This window comes from Lemur catta, chromosome 8 (assembly GCF_020740605.2).
Source record: "Lemur catta isolate mLemCat1 chromosome 8, mLemCat1.pri, whole genome shotgun sequence".
In the NCBI taxonomy this organism is placed as follows: domain Eukaryota; kingdom Metazoa; phylum Chordata; class Mammalia; order Primates; family Lemuridae; genus Lemur; species Lemur catta.
In genome coordinates, this window is record NC_059135.1 from 73301412 (window position 1) to 73310594 (window position 9183).

Here is a 9183-nt window from a genome sequence, read left to right on the forward strand (position 1 = left end):
GTTTTATTGACAGAGAAACTAAGGCTTAGAAGGAGGAGGCATGACAGGCCCAACCTCACTCATTCCACTAGTGGCTGAGCCAGCAGGACAGGCACAGACTCTGGGTTATGTGTCACTCCCTGTGAGTTGGTTAATTAGTTGACTTACCAGGTGGCACTGTGAGTGCCTGACGGTAAAACTAAGCCAGATAGTGCTGGCTGTGAGAGAAGACAAATCTCTCCCTGTCCATGAATCCCATCCCTTTGTGCTTCCTCGTGGGCAGCTCTGCTTCATAACAATCCTTACTCTAACATCTTCGGTCTTTCCCACCCAGAAACCTCAATGTCCTCATCTGGTTTGGTTAGGGTTTTTTGGTTGCCAGGAAATGAAACCCATTTGGGATAAGGAGCTCAGATAAGCCCAGGTGATTGTAGGAAAGTCCAATAAATCCATAGCACCTGAGCTTAAGAAGGGCTGGATCCCAGGTGCCTTCAGGATCACCTCCCTCTCATCTCCCTTTTGAGAGGCGGTGATGCATGGTGGCTAAAAGGAAGACTCAGGAGTCAGCCTATGTCGTTTACATCACAGCTTTACTGTGTATCATCTTGGGCACAACTTCTTTGCACCTCAGTTTCCTCATCTGTAAAATGAGGATAATCATAGTACCCATCTCATAGGATTGCTATGGAGTCATAGGAATCTAAAGGACTTAGTATAGCACTTGGCATGTATGAAGCACTATGGCTTAGTTATTGTTACCTCTCACTCCTGGTTTCTTCACTTTTCTCCCTGTCTGTCGTTCTCTTCTTCTCTCTTTCCAAGACCCTTCCTGTGGGTTCCTGTAACGTATGCACGCACACAACCCAACGAGAGTCGCTTTATTCTCATCAATTTGACTTTCAACTCAAGGATCCATTCCTTTTAGGGCATCTCTTATCTGTGCCTCTTGGTTCAGGGATCCTATGGGAAGGAATCTGATTGTTCTGTATTCATCTTTTTGAATACAATCAGCCAAGTGACATGTCACTGGAAACTGAGGTTGACACTTCTCAAATCAGGTGCCCACTTCAGTGCAGTCATCTGAGGCTGGAGAGTGGGGATAACCCTCACTCTCTCCACTCAGCAGGCCTTGGGTAGGGTAGACTCTGTGAGCGGGGCGAGCAGGGAGGGCAGAAACCCCTAAATATGCCTGCTGTATCGTCCGTGAAGCAACCTCAGTCCCTTGCCTTTCCCATCATTACGGTTTCTTTCACTGCACGGCATGTTGCAGAAATAGTCTCCTTGGATGGCTTTGCTCCCTCTCTACCTTTCTACCCCCCTGTGTCGGACTGCTCCCCCTGCCCACGCGCCTGGAAGTATTTGCTTGTCGTGCGTATTTATCTCCCGGAAACAAGTTCACACACAACTGTCCAACCCCTTTTCTACTTGAACCCCCTGCATCACTGTGCTCTTCCTCTATGCACCTCCCCTCTGTGTCCAGGCTGCTAACAATCCTCACTCTCCTCCTGCCTGTCTCTTCAGCTTATCTACTTCTGCTCCTTCAGCACACACTTGGGTGTCTAATCTTCTGTCTTAGATTGTAAGCCTCTAGAAGACAGAGACAATATTCCACAAAGTGGTGAAACAGTGCAGTTTAAGTGACCGAGGGCAGGGAGAGGCTTAAAGGTATTGTGTTGCAGTGTCATGGCACCCATATTTCTACACAGTGAGGGATTCATTTTAAGTTGTGACTCCAATCTGTACATAGCTAACTCTTTCCACAAAAGAGGGTATAAAGCCCTTGTTATTTTTGGTGCTGTGAATGTTCATCTGTTTCCAAAGAGAAAGCACAACAATCATCACAATGTGTAGGTGACAGAGACAGGAAGCTACAAAACCCACAATACCAGCAGATGATACTAGAAGAGAACAGCACAGGGAACCCAAAGTTGGCCTAGATCCAAGTGGAGCTATGCCTTCAGCTGTATTGCCAGCCACTTTCCTTATGAAGGACAGCCAGAGACAAGTCTTGAGGTTCTTTGTTGTTAAGCACAGAGAATAAAATTTATTTGGTTCTAACCGTGGAGTGTTGGCTTAGTCTCAATAAATACTTGGATTTGGTTTCATAGACTCATCGAGGAATTGTTATAAACCTGGACTATTAGATGCCTGGTATCCAGAGTGGGCAAAATAAAGCAAACAATCCCTCTGTGCAGAACTTAGGCTCACTGAGGTGTGTTTACACCTGCGAATGACAGGTGTTATGGGCACTCAGTGAGCCGGTGCATGATGGAGCAGATTCATTCTTCCTGGAACAGACTGGGCCTGATGCCAGTTCCTGGGAAGGACCAACGGCTCCTACCGAGACTGAAACTAGGTAATGAACTTGATCACTTTGTCAGGAACATGAACTTCTTGTTATAGGCTGTGATTTAAGAGCCCAGAGGTCAGCTTCCCCTTTATCAGTACGGGCTGGTTCTGAGTCATCCTTGATATAAATAAAACTCAGCCCCTAAACTAGCTACAACAACAAACCCAATCACAGTAAACCTATCATGATTTTTTGCAATTTCAGTGAAGATTTTCAGGGGCAAAGGGAGAGTTTACGTTGCACAGTACATAGCATCTTTCTTATAAATGTCTTTTCAAGAAAGAAATCTCTTTTAGGTAAGTCTCTTCTCCCCAAATCTCCTCCTAACCCTCCTGGAGATGACAGGGTGGGTTGGAGAGTGGAGGAACTGCCCCCTTTTCTCTTCCCCTACAACACCCAGTAACTCCCTTTTCCTCCAAGAAGCTCCCTCCTTCCGTGAAACCTGGCTAGGGAGGCTCCCTTTTACCCGACAAAGGAGTTATCCCAGCATCTTTCCCTCAAGTCCAACCACCTCTCTCCAGAAACCTTCACATAATAACTACCAAGAAGAAGATACTTTCTCCATATCATTATGAATGTTTGGGTTTTTATTGTGAGGTTGGAAATATCATTATACACCCACTTACTAACTTTGAGAAATCTATTTCATGCACCTGAACTTCATCCTACATAAAAGAGCCTGAGGAAATGTGACAATTATGGCTTGGTGTATAGGTGCCTGTACCCTGAACCTGCCTGGGCTCCTATTCTGGGGCTACCACTTTCTACCTGGGTAACGTGGGCAAGTTACCTAAAATCTTCAAGCTTTAGATTCCTGGTATAAAATGTGGGAATAACTGTACCTATCCCACAGAATGGAGGAGCAATGTGTCATTTGACTCAACATGTAGAGTGTTTAGCATTGTTCCTGGCACATGATAAATACTACAAAAATATTAGCAATATTTTTATCTTAATACTTATACAAGCAAAGAAAATATGATCCAATCACATATTTTGTTAAGCACTTGTGTGGTGGTTTTAAATATCTCTGCAAATTTTTTTGCTACTCCATGAAGAGATGAACTCCCCCTCTTCTAGAGTATAGGCTGACTGTAGGGCCACGCTTCTAATTAATAGAATTTGCCAGAAGCAATAACATATGACTTCTGAGGCTAGGCTAGAAAAAGCAATACAGCATCCACTTGGCCCTTTCTCTTGGGACACTTGCTCTTGGAACCCAGACACCATGCTGTGAGGAATCCCAGGCCACATGAGAGGCCATGTGCCAAAGGTGCCAGTTGAGGTCCCAGTGGACCAGCATCAACCAGCTACTGGACATGTGAGGGAGGAAGCCTTCATCTTGACTCCTCTGTCACCATCTGACTGCACCTGAGACCCTAAATGATGGCCCCCTAGCTGAGCCTGGGGTAGGTGCACACAGGTTGTGTGGACATAGAGGTAGTGAATCATAACAGGAGTTGCCATTATGTTCTTTGTTTTTATTTCCTATCACAAAAATGGGTAAATGTCACTTTTGCAGAACAATGTATGAGTTATGTGTCACCATCTAAGTGGCCTCACTGCGTGGGAGGCGTGTTGACAGGTCCACCACCTGTTTGACTTCTAGAATGACAAGGTGTAGCCCTGGGATATCCCACCCCCATCTTCCCTGCCATCTTTGCTGCAACTGTCGGGCCTTCAGGTAATTTCTTTGGCCTTACAGGAGTTTGTAAATCTTGGCCAGGGAAATTACAGACTTTGTGATGGGCCGTGGAGAGTTTCTGGTTCCCCTCAGAGCTCATCCTACTCAGCATTATCTTCTTGCCTCAGGAGTTTTGCCTCAGGTAATCTTTTGCAGTAAAAAAAAAGAAAAACAGCAAAGTCCATGAGGTATAAGGACAAAGTGTACACATTAATTGGGCTGTTCCTTGTTACCTCATCTATTTAATTTAATTCAGTCCCACAAATAGGACAGCGTTTTGTGCAGGGCTCAGGGCAGGGGAGAATGGAGTTACATGGAGAAAGTGCTTCAGGAGGTGGTCTCTTCATTGTCAGCCCATGAGTAGGTAGATCTTACAAAGATCAACACAGAAAACCCCAGCAGAGGTGTCCTTAGTAAGCACGGATTGGCTAGAGAGCATGCTGATTACTAGTCCTCATCAAAAGAACTTTAGAATATGAGTCTGGAAGGAACTCTATTGTCTCCTTAAAATCTTTAGCCCAGTGAGTGGAGTGACTTGCCCAAAGTCACATGGATATCAGGAACAGAACTGAAACCACAGTGCAAGCCTTCTGACTTCAGTCTTACAGCCCTGGGTTCTAAATATAACTCTATTGCTGACTTGGTCCTGGCCACTGGAACACAGTTTAGCTCCTGTTCCATGACCTTAGGAATGAGCTGCCTAGAACCACACTCCTTGGGTCCTTGTCAAGAAAGCTCCAGAACTATCCTGAGGCTGGGAGTGAATGGAGTACACATGCACATGCACAACTAGGGTGCTTGCCCCAGGTTTGTGGACTGGAAGTTTGGCAATGGCTTTGGTGTGCCCTACCAAGTAGAAGTGCTGAGTCTATGGCCATTCCCTTGCATACTGGTAGGTGACGCTCCTGAGCAGGTGACAGAATGTGGCACTGACCTTGTCTCAGATCCAGAGAGATATATTTGGATAGAAACTTTGAGCTTATAGAAAGATCAAGATTATTCACATAACCTAACATAAAGCACAGATTCCATGTTATCTATCAGATTTTCAGGAGTTCTTTCCTTCTATTCTTTTCTTTATCATTTAATTAGAATTGAGCATACAAAGTTAAATAGGAAAAACTGGGTCCCTCTTCCAGGAGCTCTCTTTGATGGTTTGGTTCCACCACTGCCTCTGCTGATTGGAGCAACATATTAATATTATGACCTTCCAATATCTTGTCACTCAGAGCAGGCATCTCCAAAGTTGCATGCACACTCCCCAGGCATGATGCAAGACAATCCACTGAGGGGAGGGAGGGAGATATAAAAAACTTCTATGAGTACATCTCAGGACTTCCTAATTTCTATTTTGTGTGTTTATAACACATGGTATATTAATTCAGTAGGACACATAAAGTACACAGGCACATATGTATATGTATATAGTATGTCTTCAATTTTATTTTTATTTTACTGATAGGAATTTCTGATAAAAAGGTTGGAAACCATTGCCTTAGAGAAAGGAAAGCTATGCTCTGAGGCAGGAACCACACATCTTTTTCATTTTGTTCTCCACTCAGAAAGTGCTGGGCACCTCATGGTGGCAAGTGCTAAGGCTTGATTTCTTTTGGCCACCACGGGTGCCTTAAAAGGCACAGTGCACACACTTGCCCCTCCCAGGATGCCTCACCCCCTGCATGATCCCTTGGACATTTGGGAAGAGCCAGCAAGCCCAGAGAAAGGGGAGGAAGCAGTCCCTCCTTGCCTTGCCGACTCCTGCCCAGACAGATGGCCTGTCCAGAGAGAGCCTGGTGCATTTCTTCATTCCAATTCTTGCATGCTTTTTTTCCCCCCAGCTCCTGTGAATTTTTTCTTCCCATTCTTTGCCAAATAAATAAGAACAGTGAAATCACCAGCTCCTGACTTCCATGCTTATTTTGGAATTTGAAGAAATCGACCGATTCTAAATAATCCCCATTTGATTGGAAAAGGGGGACAGAGACTGTAAAAGGTCACAGGAGATTTCCTAAGGATATCTTCTTAACCAGGAAAGTGATTTAAGTAAGATTAACTTGGCAGGGAAAGCTATGTTCTGAGGGACTCAGTCACAGTTCAGAGACCAAAGCCTCAGGCCACGAGTCCTCCTGGCAAATGTTCCGCATTTGCAGTGTTCTGCCAGCAGTTCTGCCAGTCGCCCAGGCTGGAAGGACAGGAAACCCCGCAGAGGCCCTGCCCCTGGGAGCTAGGCATTCAGCTAAACCTACCCCTCCATCAGTGTTTAACACTTTCTGCCCTCTCTTTTAGCAGGATGTGCCTAAGTCTTCAGTTTGAAAAAGTCTAGGTACAGTATTTGGACACAAACTTCCAATTATTTATTTAAGAAATAAATAACAATCCTTAATAGCACTTAAAAATACCACCATTTGAGAATATTCCTTTCTTCTCCGTTTTTAAAAGCATTCCTCAGTATATTATCTCTTTTCATCTTCATGCTAGTCTTTTGAGTACAGCTAATCCTAGGATAGTTACAAACACCCCTCCTAACCCCTCACACTCTCGAGTCTTCTGGGAACTTCCTGATTCTTGCTTGGTTCAGAATCTTACTCCTCTCAAGAGTACAGATTTTTAAACCACAGAAGGGAACTAATAATACATGGTTAAATGTGAACAGCAGGACCCTCTTCCGTGACCATTCCACAGAAGACTGGTTGTCTCTTTAAGGTACAGGAGGGCTGTGTCATTGCCACCTATGCATGAAGGAACAAAAAGTAAGACTCAGCCTCTATTATTAACACTAATAATAATAACAACAGCTAAACTTACATAGCACTTACTGCTAAATATATGCCTGACACTCTTCTAAGTGGTTCGTCTATATTCATTTATCTAATCCGCCAACAATTTTATGAGATAGTTTCTATTATCATCCCCCACTTTTCAGGGGAGAAAGCCAAGGCACTGAGAAGGTAACTGCCTGAGGCCACACGGGCACTACATTCACAGCCAGAGTCTGGCTCCAGCATCTTTTTAGTGATTTGTCCTAAATCCCAGATCACAGAGCCAGTCCTAAGACCTTGAATTTCAACGTCTTAAGTCAAATACACTTTTCCCTGTACTAAACTGTGCATTATGCGTTGACTGATTTTAGGTTGTTTATGCCTTTCAAGTCTTGAGCTACTTATTTGTAGAGCTGGTTCCAACTTTACTCTGAGGCTGAAGGTTAGAAATTCTCCAGTTCTACCCAATTCAGATTCTGCCCTGGTTACCAACAGCCAACTCACTGACTTAACTTCTTGGAGAAATAATTTTCTAGACCAGCTTATTGAGAAATAATTTTGCTGATCCATTTCTGCACGTGGCATCACGGACAGTGGAAATAATCTAGGAAACACTCTCGATAGTAGATCCAGAAACTCGGGCTAGAAGGAAAGACCCAGAAGAGGCCTCTACAATGCTGTTCCCTTTTGGCAGAACTGCCCTGAACAGGTAAACTACTCTCCTACCTTGAAAGGCTACTCAGAAAGATACTGCAACTCCAGACACAACCGTCCTTAGGTTTGATGGCCTTTCACTGGCAGCAGGTTCCCTTTGCTAGGCTAAATCTTTCCTACGCAGTTTGATGATAAACATTCCTGAGTGCCTGCCACGTGCCAGGTGCAAAGAGCTTTATCTGCATTATTTCATTCAATCCTTAATCAACCCCACGAGAGAAGTGCTGTCATTACTCCCCTTTGGTGGATGAGGAAGCTAAGAACAGACAGGCTGAGTAACTTGCCCAAAGTCAGGCTGGCACAATTTAGATGTGACTGTATCTAGCCTGAGACCCTCAGGGCCCAGTTTGTACCCACTACAATGGGCTGCTTCTCAGGTGAGGGCCCATTTCCTGTGGGCAGGACCCTGTGCTAGAGGGAAGGGCTACTTGCTGGGCTCAGGATCACAGGATTGGAGGCCTGTTATTGCATTGCCTCTGTTTGTTTGTTTTTTAAAACTGATAATTAGCTTTAAAAAGCCCTCAAGTTCACTGTTCATTGAGTGTAGGAGGTGGCTGATTGGGATGCTTTGGAGAGCATGCACATAATCACAGGCTGGAGTGGATGATGAAAGGCCACTGTGGTCTCCCCTGCTGTGGGGCAGAGATCCCGGGAGCCAGCAGGCCTTGTCCTGGGCCTGACCCCTGTGGTCCTGCTTTCCTGTGCTTTCATAATCCTGTGCTCACCTGGTACCTCTGGCATCTCCAGTGCTCCACGGAAGCTTCCTGCTTCCCGGGGAGGTGTGAGGATGAGGTGATCACATCAAAGGCCCATACCTGACCCGCACTTACCTGTGCGTTCTGGTTAGCAGGCCTTGCTTCCTACCACTTCAGCAAGATGCTCCGGGGTTTTCAACCTTCCAGACCTTTAATCATCAAAGCAGGAACATGGTTGCTTTCCCATTTGTGTAGAAGAAATAGAGAATGATGTTCTTGGCAGTGACTCTAAGTGTACCGAATAGCATTTCTTCACGACTATTAAAATGAATTTACACATATATATTTATATATATACCTCAAGACTGGGATGGAACTTGCTCAACAAATATAATATGAAGAATTATGGTGGACCTGAATTTTTTTTTTTAATTTTTGAGGAAGTACATGCTTTTTAAAGATGCTGTACTTTAAATAAGATATACGTACTGTATGCTTTTCAGTCTTATCTCCCCCCAATTGCCCACCCTTAATGCTGCAGCCAGAATAATATTTCTAAAACGCACACCTGATCATATCACCCCCCCCAAACCCTGCGATAATTCCCCATTACCACCGCGTGAAGCGTGTGCCCTGCCCCGCAGCTCTCCAGCCGGCCCTCTCGTGCCTCCTCAGACCTTCACTCGGATCACGCTCTTCTCTCTGTCTCTGACACATTCCTCCTCACCCGCCCCAATGCCACACACTCCTCCTTCGCCTGACTGATGCCTCTTTGCCTTTCTGTGATCCTTGCTCGAGCTGCCCCCCCCAAACTGAGCCAGCAGCCCTGAGATGTGCCCCCCACCCTGAATCATCCTTTATTGCACTTTGGAATTTGTGTGGCTCTTTGTCAGCTCCGTGAGGGCAGAGATGGGCCTGTCTTAGTCACCCAGCTGTCCTCATTGCTGCACACAGGTTGTGGCACACAGTGGCACTCAGTCAATATTTGCCCTGTGAATAAAT